Here is an 11,989-nt window from a genome sequence, read left to right as displayed (position 1 = left end):
CCACCATCCTCCCTTTAGTGCCGTTCTAATAAAGGACTATTCAAGCCGGAAATCTATGTGATGAGTTCATTTGCACATACACATGTATTTTGTTATTGTTACTTGAAAATCAATTGTTCAGCATTAATAAAAAGAACCCCTGACCTCTCTAAGAGTGCTCGGAATAGTACTCATCTAACACTGGCTACATATCTCTTGTATATATATATAGAATTATATATAGAAGTACGTTAAATAGACAGTATATGACATTTCAAGAAAAGAAACAGAATGAAATAAGAACAGCAAAGAATGACCAAAGAAATTCTGGAAAATATTAAATGAAATTGAGGGTTTTCCGAAAAAAAAACAGTAATGAAATTAAATTCCATGACTTATATGACTATTTTAAAGATATCAACAAGGGAGATAACGCTGAAGACAGTTTTGATATTGATGATTTAAATGATGGAAATGATGAGATTCGAATTCTAAATGATGAAATTACTTTTGATTAAATAAAACAATCTATTCAAGGATTGAATAATAATAAAGCAAGTGGTATTGATGGGATTATCAATGAATATATGAAAGCCACTCTAGAATTATTTATTCACGTATTTCACAAATTATTCAATATTGTACTGAATACTGCATGTATACCAGAGTCATGAAAAATAGAGGTAATAAAGCCCTTGTATAAAAATAAAGGGGATCCAAAAAAACCTAGACAACTATAGAGCAATAAGTTTGGTATCTTGCTTAGGAAACGACTTCACGTCTATTTTGAATAACCGACTAAGCAAGTTTTCTGATGAAATTAATCTCATTAGTGGTGCTCAATCCGGTTTTAGGAAAAAACACTCTACTGCAGATAATATTTTTATATTACATTCTCTTATATCTACTTATTTCTCGCTTGGCAAAAAAATATATTGTTCCTTTGTGGATTTTCAAAAGGCGGTTCGACTCTGTATGGCGAATAGGACTATGGAACAAAATTCAAAAAAGTAATACTAGCGGGAAAATTTTGAAAGTCATCATAAATTTATATTCTGATACTAAAGCATGATGTCGGGGTAAAACAAGGCGAACGTTTATCCCCCTTTTTATTTGCACTTTATCTAAATGATTTAGAAGATTTTCTTCAAGAGAATGATACTAATTGCCTTCAAACTATTCAACAATTGGGAGATGATATTGGAATATACGTAAAATTATTTCTTATTTTATATGCAGATGACACGGTTATCATGTCTGAATCAGCTGAGGGACTGCAATCTGCTTTAAGCACTTTCGAAATATATTGTAATGAATGGAAACTCACAGTCAATACTCAAGAAACCAAAATTGTTATATTTTCAAAACGAAAGGTTAATCCAAACATGCGTTTTTCACTTTGCAATGAGGAGCTAGAAATAGTAGAATCTTTTACATACCTTCGGGTTATATTTAAGTATAATGGCACTTTTGTCAACGCAAGGAGTAAACTAGCAGAACAATCGAAAAAAACTTTGTTTGCTGTTTATAAAAATATCAGGAACATTACATTACCAGTTGATTTACAATTAAAGATTTTTGATTATCTTGTACAACCTATTGTAAAAATGGATGAATTATGTGAAAACTTTATTTTTTGATACTGGTTTGAACTTTGTATGGAATTTACAGGAAACCTGTACATTAACGAAAGATAATTCAAAGTTTATTCTACAGCAGAGACTTCAGGACCAATTTATTCAGAAATGGTTTAATGATGTAGATGTGTCATCTAGAGGACTGAATTTCAAATTGAAGATTATTTCACTAAATTGTGTATTGTTGCAGGATATACAAATCGGACTAGGATATTTTGCAATTTTAATTAATATCTTAGGCCTGCGACCTTCGTGAGGGTCGCTTGTTCGATCCGCTGTAGACGCATTTTGTAAACTAAATCATGTTACAAATCAATTCCTCGGTCGAATGAGATTGATGTAATGGACTGATTTCTTGAGAGAAAAAATGGATTTCTGACAAGCTCCTTAAACATCTAACAAACTTAACCAGCATATTCGTATTTGTGCTAGATTGAAACTATATAGCTTTGTTGAAATGCTATCCTTGAAAATATATACAGATAATTAACAACTTTATTTGTGTCAAACCAGGCCGTGTATCGTCATGAAAACATACCAAAACACGAAACATCGTTAATTTAGACATTATCTCGTTTTTCATTGTAGTATAATAGTTATACACAACAAAAGAACTGTTGTATGATACTTTGTTCATCCCTTTTATAAACCGTTATGATGTACTTTTAGAGTAAATGTTTGCCAGCTTTATTCAACTGTCCGAGGCAACATCACCCCTACATATGATCACTTACCTTGATAACAATACATAGACACATTATTTAGTTAACGCACAAACTAATGACATACTTTAATCAACGGTTATCAATATCCGATTACATTTTGTATGTACACATATAATTCCACTTAATTTTCTGAAGTAAATCCAAAACTATCTAATAATAGTCACTATTTAAGATATAATCAATGGCCGTATAGTAAACAAAAACATATCCAAGAGATATGTACATGTAGCCAGTGATATATGAGTACATTTCCGAGCCGTCTTAGAGAGGTCAGGGGTCAGCGGTATTACCATTAGGGGGCTTTGTTCATGCTCAAACTGTTTATCGCCTATAGCTATTATGATGGACTGAAAAGCCTGTAGATGTTTTATTTGATAGTGTTTCGTGTGGTGGTATGCTATTATGACGATAGACACCTTATTTTGACACGGATGTATAGATTTCATATCGTTTAAGGTTATTCAGTACACTTGTGCCGAGAAAGATTTATGAAATAACCAAAAGGTTGAACCCCCTCCACTAATGTTTTGATGTGAGAAACAATTTATCTGGTAAAGGATAGTTAGTTACAAAAACATTAAAAACAGATATGTCAATATAAAATTATTTGAATTAGATAAAAATAATCAGAAACTATAGAATTCAGAAAGCTTTTCTAAAATATTTTTTGTGAAAGTTTCAATGATATCAAAGTATTAGTATTGATCTATGTCGTGCTGGGCATGAATGAAAATCGGGTTAATGTCTAATTTGATGGTACATTGTGATGTGGTATCATAACAATATATACTGAAATGAATACAAAGGACATGTGAGTTTGGTCAGGTCAAAACGTGTTATCTGTCAAATTACGGTAATGAACCAATTGAAGAACTGAATATCGACTTGCTCAAAAATAAGGGAAATCCTGTTTGTGATACAATTCCAACAGAAAAAAAACGTGTAAAATATTGTCAACTGATAAAATTGCACAAGAGTTTTAGCGCTACAGTTCTAACAGTACTTTGATTATCTTATACTAGTATATGCGTATCAAAAGTATATAACAAGTAATAAAGATGCGGCAGTAAAAATTTAGTAAAAAACAAACATGAAAATGAGGAGAAAAAAAATCGTTAGCAGTCTGATATTTATAGAAAAGTAATTTATTAATGTGTGCAGAGACATATATACAGAGAGATTGGCAGCTCTCTATTTGCCCTTGTGTTTACATAGTGGCCCCTGACCTTCCCACAATCCTTTGCGGTCGCTCGGTTCAGTCCTCACTAGACGCCATATTGGAGAAAACTTGAAAACCAGACACATAATTATCGATAATTTCTATTTGAAATCATCACCAAGATCCAATTATGTGCTTTAATTTTATTAATATCAAAGTGGAGAAGTGTCATCAATATGAAATATATCAAAATTTGCTGTCCAAGTGTTTGTATTTTGAGTATGAAAGTCAAGCACAACGCAGGAAAGATCGGCGGGAATCTCCAATTTTCGAAAAGTCCCTATGGGGTTTTCGAGAATACGGATAAATGACAACAATATGCATGATAATCAAGACCACATTCCATAAGTATGATAGTTTTTGGTTAATGTGGTAACTTTTGTAGTGGCCTAAATAAAACGATGTCCTTTTTGTGTGCGTTTAAAATTGACGATGTTTTGGTCTGACGTAATGGCGGCTTAATTACAAACTTGGACATGTCGAATAGGACCCAATGGATTTTCGAAAATACGGATAAATGAAAACAATATGCATGATCAATAAGACTATATCCCATAAGTTTGATAGTTTTTGGTTAATGTGGTAACTTTTGTAGTGGCCTAAATAAAACGATGTCCTTTTTGTGTGCGTTTAAAATTGACGATGTTTTGGTCTGACGTAATGGCGGCTATTTACAAACTTGGACATGTCGAACAGGACCCAATGGATTTTAGAAAATACGGATAAATGGCAACAATGTGCATGATAAATAAGACTATATCCCATAAGTATGATAGTTTTTGGTTAATGTGGTAACTTTTGTAGTGGCCTAAATAAAACGATGTGCTTTTTGTGTGCGTTTATAATTGACGATGTTTTGGTCTGACGTAATGGCGGCTATTTACAAACTTGGACATGTCGAAAGGACCCAATGGATTTTAGAAAATACGGATAAATGGCAACAATGTGCATGACCAATAGGACTATATCCTATAAGTTAGATAGTTTTTGGTTAATGTGGTAACTTTTGTAGTGGCCTAAATAAAACGATGTGCTTTTTGTGTGCGTTTAAAATTGACGATGTTTTGGTCGGACGTAATGGCGGCTATTTACAAACTTGGACATGTCGAAAGGACCCAATGGATTTTAGAAAATACGGATAAATGGCAACAATGTGCATGACCAATAAGACTATATCCCATAAGTTAGATAGTTTTTGGTTGATGTGATAATTTTTGTAGTGGCCAAAATAAAACGATGTGCTTTTTGTGTGCGTTTAAAATTGACGATGTTTTGGTCTGACGTAATGGCGGCTATTTACAAACTTGGACATGTCGAACAGGACCCTATGGATTTTAGAAAATACGGGTAAATGGCAACAATGTGCATGACCAATAAGACTATATCCCATAAGTTAGATAGTTTTTGGTTAATGTGGTAACTTTTGTAGTGGCCAAAATAAAACGATGTGCTTTCTGTGTGTATTTAAAATGACGATGTTTTGTTCTGACGTAATGGCGGATTAACCAGAACATGTCGAATAAGTTCCAATACTACGATACACACGTGCGCATAGCCCGATTTACCTGCGCTCGCGTGTGTTTGATAGGAGACAGGACGCTCTCGATAAGGGATATGCTTGAGTGGTCACGAATTAAGGGAGCCACTACGTGTACGGGGAAATAGCGATGTTACTAATCTCTCTGTATATATGTCTCTGATGTGTGAGGGCTAATGTACCCAGCTTATTGTTCAAAAATTACGTAATAGCTACGTATAGAATGTATATGCTCAAAAACTTTAAAATATAAAAACAGTTAAAAAAACAAAACAAAAAACCCCAAAAAACTCTGCCACATGAATAGTTGTCCGTATTGTTTTGATAAACAAAAATATTATAGTTTCAAGGCGGACCGTGTCCTTTAGTGTCCTGGCCAAAAAAGTGGGAGTATATATATATATATATATAAAACCCGATGATGATGGTATTAATGAAGAAATGAAGTAGGATTGAAGTTTGGTTTAAAAAATTACCAGCTAATTTGTGGAGATGATAGAAAAGAAAAGAAAATTTATTACATTATAACAATTTCCTCTGCCATAGGAATAGTTATCTCCATATAAAGTTTTAACTTTAATCTAATAAAAGTATCCCTATACCAAAAGGTACAAGGTATATCACTGAACTTCATATTTCCCAGCGCACAATAGGCCTATAGGGAGTGCGAACCAATGAAATCACTTTAAGATTCAAGCACGAGAGATCTCCCGCGCCGCTATAAATAAAATGATAAGATCCGAGAGAGCCTAGTAGACACCGAGCTGATAACTCTAAAGAGGTTCCGAAAAGATAAACAATGATGGCTGTCGGTAAAGACGAACCGTGTTACTGGGATAAACTAAAGCCTGTAGCGGCGGATAAAACCTATACACGAGAGATTAAATGGAATACACATGTCAGGTATGATATTATCCCTTGATGCTGAACAATTTTCATGAGTAAAACTGTGTTTCAACCGTAATATATAAGACAACACATTGCGGTAAACCCATCGTCTGCTCATAATTCAATACGGCAATACAAACATGTACCAAAACACCGTGTCGTAACCACATGTGATTGTCGATTAAGACAAGTAGTCTTAAAATATCATCAATATACCTTCTTATTTGGATAATATACATTTACAATGATAGGATGTTTTAATCCTAGTAAAAATAACATTTTAACGTGAAATCCCTTAACAATGAGCCTCAATAAAAAGCTGTCATAATATTTGTTTATACGTTGTAAAAAGTTAAAAACACTTTCATTTTCCCCTACCTGTTAAATTCTCCCATAACGTCAAGTTGTTTAAAAAAAAAACCAGCGCCTAGTCACTTTCGATGAAAAATAAGATGTTCAAACTATTATTTAAGGCACTAGTAAGACCCCATCTTGAATACGCCTCAAGCGTATGGAGTCCCTATAAGACGAGGGACATCGATTTGATAGAGAACGTCCAGAGGAGGGCCACAAAACTCATACCTGGTTTTAAAAACTTTTCGTACCCGGAACGCTTGCAGAGACTGAAACTGCCAACCTTAGAACACCGAAGGAATAGAGGTGACCTAATCAACGTCTTTAAAATCGTGAAGAATATTTATGACGAGCGAGTCACAACAAATATGTTCCAAATGGACACCACCAGCAGGACAAGGGGACACTCGCACAAAATATTCAAAAAACGATGTAACCTAGACATAAGAAAAAACTTTTTCAGCTTCAGGGTAGTAGATGTTTGGAACAATTTGCCACAACATGTTATAGATGCCGAGGAGGTTAAACAGTTTGAAATTGCACTGGACAATCACTGGGATAATACCAACAAATAACTTGTGTATATATATGAAAAAGGACAAATTAACTCATTGCACACCAGATGTATATCACATTGTAAACATTGTAATATCAATTGATATGGACATAGAGGCTTACAGCCTGCGTCCATTATTTATCGTATTAAATCGTATTAAATCGATGACATTATCCATTAGGAATCTGAAGGCACTCAGAAATCTATGGAAATCCTTTTAGTAGCAATAACAGGCTATTTTTTTAAATTATAGGAAACATTTCATGTTATACATTGTTGGAAAGGTCTTTACAAATAGAGTTAAATGGTGAAAAATGAAGACTCTACCTTCAAAATTGACAAAGTTATGGCACTTTGAAATGTAGTAAAAACAACTGGATCCTGCCATCAAAGGATACTTTCCTATTTCTTCAAAAAATAAGGCAACTATCTTCAGGAAGATGCATTTATTGTTATATTTTAAGTCAATATAATTGTAACAAGAAATATCTTTAAAAAAGATAAACGGCATAGTTTTAATGCTGGTGGTTATCATGTAAAACTGATGGTGAAATAAATTTACACCTAAAGTGTTTTAGCACGAATAACTATTTCATATCAGTTTGAATCATTTTTGGTAATAATAAGACTGCATTTGAATCAGGAATATAATTTATATTATTTATAATTTATAATTATGAAAATGGAAATATATTTGATTATTGAATTGATTTCTTTGTGAACAAAATGAGTCAAGTGCAATCTGAATCTACATTTAAATTAAAGAACATACTTTTATATTACAACCATCCATTAAAACTAGTGATCGCCACTCAAATTGACGACTTTTTTGTGTAAAAATGCTTGATTAATAGGCCTACTGTACGTTTTTATATTCCATAAGTAGTAAACTACGACTACTAGATTAGAGTTATCCCCCTTCGAAAATCATGGCGCATTACATTTCAGTGTGGAATACTCATCTTCTTTGACCCTGCGCACGGTTGCGCTTCATTCTAAAGTTTTGACAGTTATGTTTTCTGAAAGAAAAGTGCCCTAGGTTTCATAATATCACTGTCAAGGGGGTGTCACAAAGGGTAAGTAAGGAAATATTAACGATTTTATCGGTTCCTCGTCTCTCCGCTCCAGTTTCTGTTGCCAAACTATTTTCTTTTCTGGTTTACCACATGTTTAGATATTGCTTTGCATTCCTATTAGTCAAAACACACAATTGATTTCGATTCACACGTGTCTTTATATATATTTTAGGCGTCTTTTGCTGTCACATCGCTACCAAAATGGCAGCGATGACGCCATTTTTACGCCGAGGGAGGCTATGAATAAAGGCGTTTTTGCTGAAGAAAACATCGATAAACGTTATAATCATATGAAAGACAAGTAGAACATACTTCATTGTGATTACTGTGTAGTGAAAATAGAAAGACCAGACAATTATAGCTGGTAAACATGGAATTCTACATTGACCTATTTAACACGGGGCAGAATGGGAAAGTGCCGTAACTTGCGTATGCCTGTCATTGCTACTAAGTATGTTTTTGTGTGTTTGATGTTTACTTTCGAAGCTAAAAGCTAACCTGCCATACTGGATATATATGTTATCGTAGGGTTGACCTACATAGTAACTTCACTTCGGTTCCGATTGTGTAATAAATACACAACACTGCAAATTGCCGGTAATACGCCAAGTTACCTTGGATTCATATATTCGACGTAGAAGGTAAAAGTATTGAAGTGATGGAAAGGTTGACGTGTAAATATGGACTTCGAAAGATTACCGATAGAACTAGTGCCAGTTTGTCCGCGCTATTTTTAGATCTATGGAGTTTTGTTTGTACAACATACTGAATCGGCCCGGATATTAAATCCTGAAAAAATATAAGTGGCCTAATTAATTTACTCATTATTTTATTTAAACGCTAAAAGCGTGTAAACTTACGCCACTTTGTGTGTAGCTTTTATTAGAAATATCTTTTAATTATTGTGTTTGCTTTATTAAATGGAATATCACAGTTTAAATGTATCCGGACATTTGACCCGGTCGCTGGTTTGTGTGTCAGTTTTGCCTTGTGACCCGTATGTTCATCGCATCTTCTTTACCGTCGTAGACTTTCTTTTGCGATTGTAATATAGAATCTACCTGATCAGAATACTATGCAATGCGATAATTAGATATATTGGTAGCTATTTTCAGAGATGTGTGCTGTTGTGAAAATGCAAACGATGCGGTTAACGTGGTATTTTTCCCACGCCGTTAGGCGGCAGGCTTTTTTCAACACTTCGTGTACGGACTTACCTGTTTGGAATTGGGTCAAAATTAAAACAAAAACACACCGGAGAAGGCTGATACATAATACCTTTATTAGAATTTATCAACAGTGAACTAGGCAGGCGAGGCCTTGTTTTCTCATTCAACAAAACATTTCCGTTTTTAATTGGCCTGAGCAGAATTTCGAACTCGAAAAGATTGATACCAGTACTATACTGTACTGTCAGTGGTGATATTTTACAGCGGTACTTCGCGGTCATTGATGATTTCTGATTGTGTAATCATACTGCCTACAGACAAGCATAGATATATATATATATCCTTTTGAATAGAATAACACCCCGTAATAATGATATAATTTCGTTGTGATAAATGCCTAATTAAATGGGATATCAACACTTTAATTTGTATAATTTTATGAGTTGACATTTTAATCTAGATTAAAACACCTGATACACATGAATTTCAATTAAAAAAAAGTCAATTTTTGGAAATGCAAATTTTATATCTCAAATCTAGATTATAGTGTACAGAAAAATAGAATAGAAATAAGAACCGACCTATATCTACCGTAATTTTTTGACATTCTATTTTTATTAGGCATATAGCTGATTAGTCATAACGTTGCCATACCAAATAAACCCAATAGGATAAAATAAATGAAATGTGGTCTAGATCTTGCACAAAAAAACATTGCCTCTAATTCTAGCTTTTAGAGCCACAACCTCTTGCATCTTTGCTAACTAAGATATGTTTCAATGCTGCTACATGTACAGTTCATCCAGTTGGGCATTCTGATTTTGAAATTGATGATTTGATATTATCAATTTCAAAATTAAGTAAGTTATAGCTACATTCAGATCACACTAACATTAAATATACATACATATGTATCATGCAGTTACAGTTATGTATATGGTACATACACTATTGTGGAGAATATTTGATGTAATGTACTTACAAAAAAATATAAGTTAAAAACAAAATTCCACTTCAAATTGATTTGAACTGTACATGTGAATGAATGTGGGTTTTTTTATAGATAATTTGTAGCTACACAGTATGGAGTGTAAACATATAACATAGAGTGCTATATGAAAATCATGTTCACTCTAATAACAAGTATAACAAGTCTGAGCTGATATGAGCATGTAATTCTAAGTTTTGAATGCTAATTATAAATTAGTTTGATGTGCCCGCCAGTGATGCCAATGCATATGCCGTATATATAATGGTATACCCTGCCCTGTCTACATCCGCATTCTCGAGCATACACAGGTGTTTTTTTGTACTTATATATTAATTACACAATTGAATATGTTTTAATGGAAATGAAGTGCTTATATATTAATTACACAATTGAATATGTTTTAATGGAAATAAAGTGTAACTAGCTCAGTAGCTAGATTTTTAATCCGATACAAAATGATAGATACTGAAATCTTAAACCTATAGTCAGAGATGATTAACATCTAGTTTATGTTATCATTAAGACAGTCTTAGGAATTAAAATTCTGTGTACACAAATGTATATCATGCAGGTGAAACATTGAGATCTATAGGTTATTATTCAACCCCTCCCGCCTTCCCTTCCCCCTCCCCTGCTGATAGGGTACTCATGCAGGTGAAACATTGAGATCTATAGGTTATTATTCAACCCCTCCCGCCTTCCCTTTCCCCTCCCCTGCTGATAGGGTACGACTCCCTTTTATTACCTGGACAGTTCAGGCCTCAGGGAATCTTTCAATACACTGGTCAAAGTGCAAAAGATTTACACTGGCATGTTGATTACATTTTCCCAAGTGTGAGGAATTAATCTTAAAATATGGTAGAAATAACTTCCATAACTGTGAATGTATTAGGTGGCTAAAAGAGTAGGATGGAGTAAGAAATATGTCTTATTGTCCAGTAAATCTATATAAAACAAACTATGATAGCAAAGGAAAGCAAACGAATATTTCATACAACAAATTGAATCTAATTAGTCAATCATATAGTTCATAATCTTACATCAAGGAAAAGCAATAATATTAACTGGTGATGGCGTCACTTTTTTTTTTTTTAAAGATATAGATCTATAGAAGACCACATAAGAATGGAAATCATCACATTTTACTGTGCCCTGCACTCACAATTTCTTGCATATTTTGTAACATGTAATTAACCATTGATAATATCTTAAATCATTTTTTTCTTATTTAAGTTCATGTGGAATTTAATTTGCATAATGAGGATTTTGGAATTATAAAACATAAATAAGTGAAAGCGTTATGTTATAGCATAAATATAAAGATTCTAAAAAGTTGAATGATAAGCAACCTTTGTGTTGATTATTGAATCATATACATTTTATTCAAGTGTCTTCAATATTTTGATTTATGTCTTACATTAAAAGATTAATATCCAACTCAGACGGCAATAATGGGCCGTGATTCATGAATGATTACAAAAACTAATTTGAAGTACTTCTCGGTCAAATAAACCCCTACTATTTTACATACAATACAGTTGTGCAACATGAAGAACATTTAGGTCCATTCTCTGAAAATGATGCCAATTTTAGGCCCAGTTTCCTCCGTTTCAGTTAATACACAAGTCCGTTTCGCCACCTAATACAAGGGGCGCAAGTCCTGCACCCTCCAAGTCTATTAACCTTTTCCAGGTTGATACCGCTACCCTATCAATCAAATTAAGTAACTCTGATAGATCTATAATGTGTACCAGACAGAATGGAACAACATACACTCGTACTTTGCTTGTCATTAAGATTACATATTTACAAATTATTCTTCAATTGTTTGATAAATATTAAGTAAACTTTATACTCA

This window comes from Pecten maximus, unplaced genomic scaffold (genome assembly GCF_902652985.1).
Source record: "Pecten maximus unplaced genomic scaffold, xPecMax1.1, whole genome shotgun sequence".
Classification (NCBI taxonomy): domain Eukaryota; kingdom Metazoa; phylum Mollusca; class Bivalvia; order Pectinida; family Pectinidae; genus Pecten; species Pecten maximus.
The sequence above is the reverse complement of the archived record's forward strand: the minus strand, read 5'-3'. Positions refer to the sequence as shown.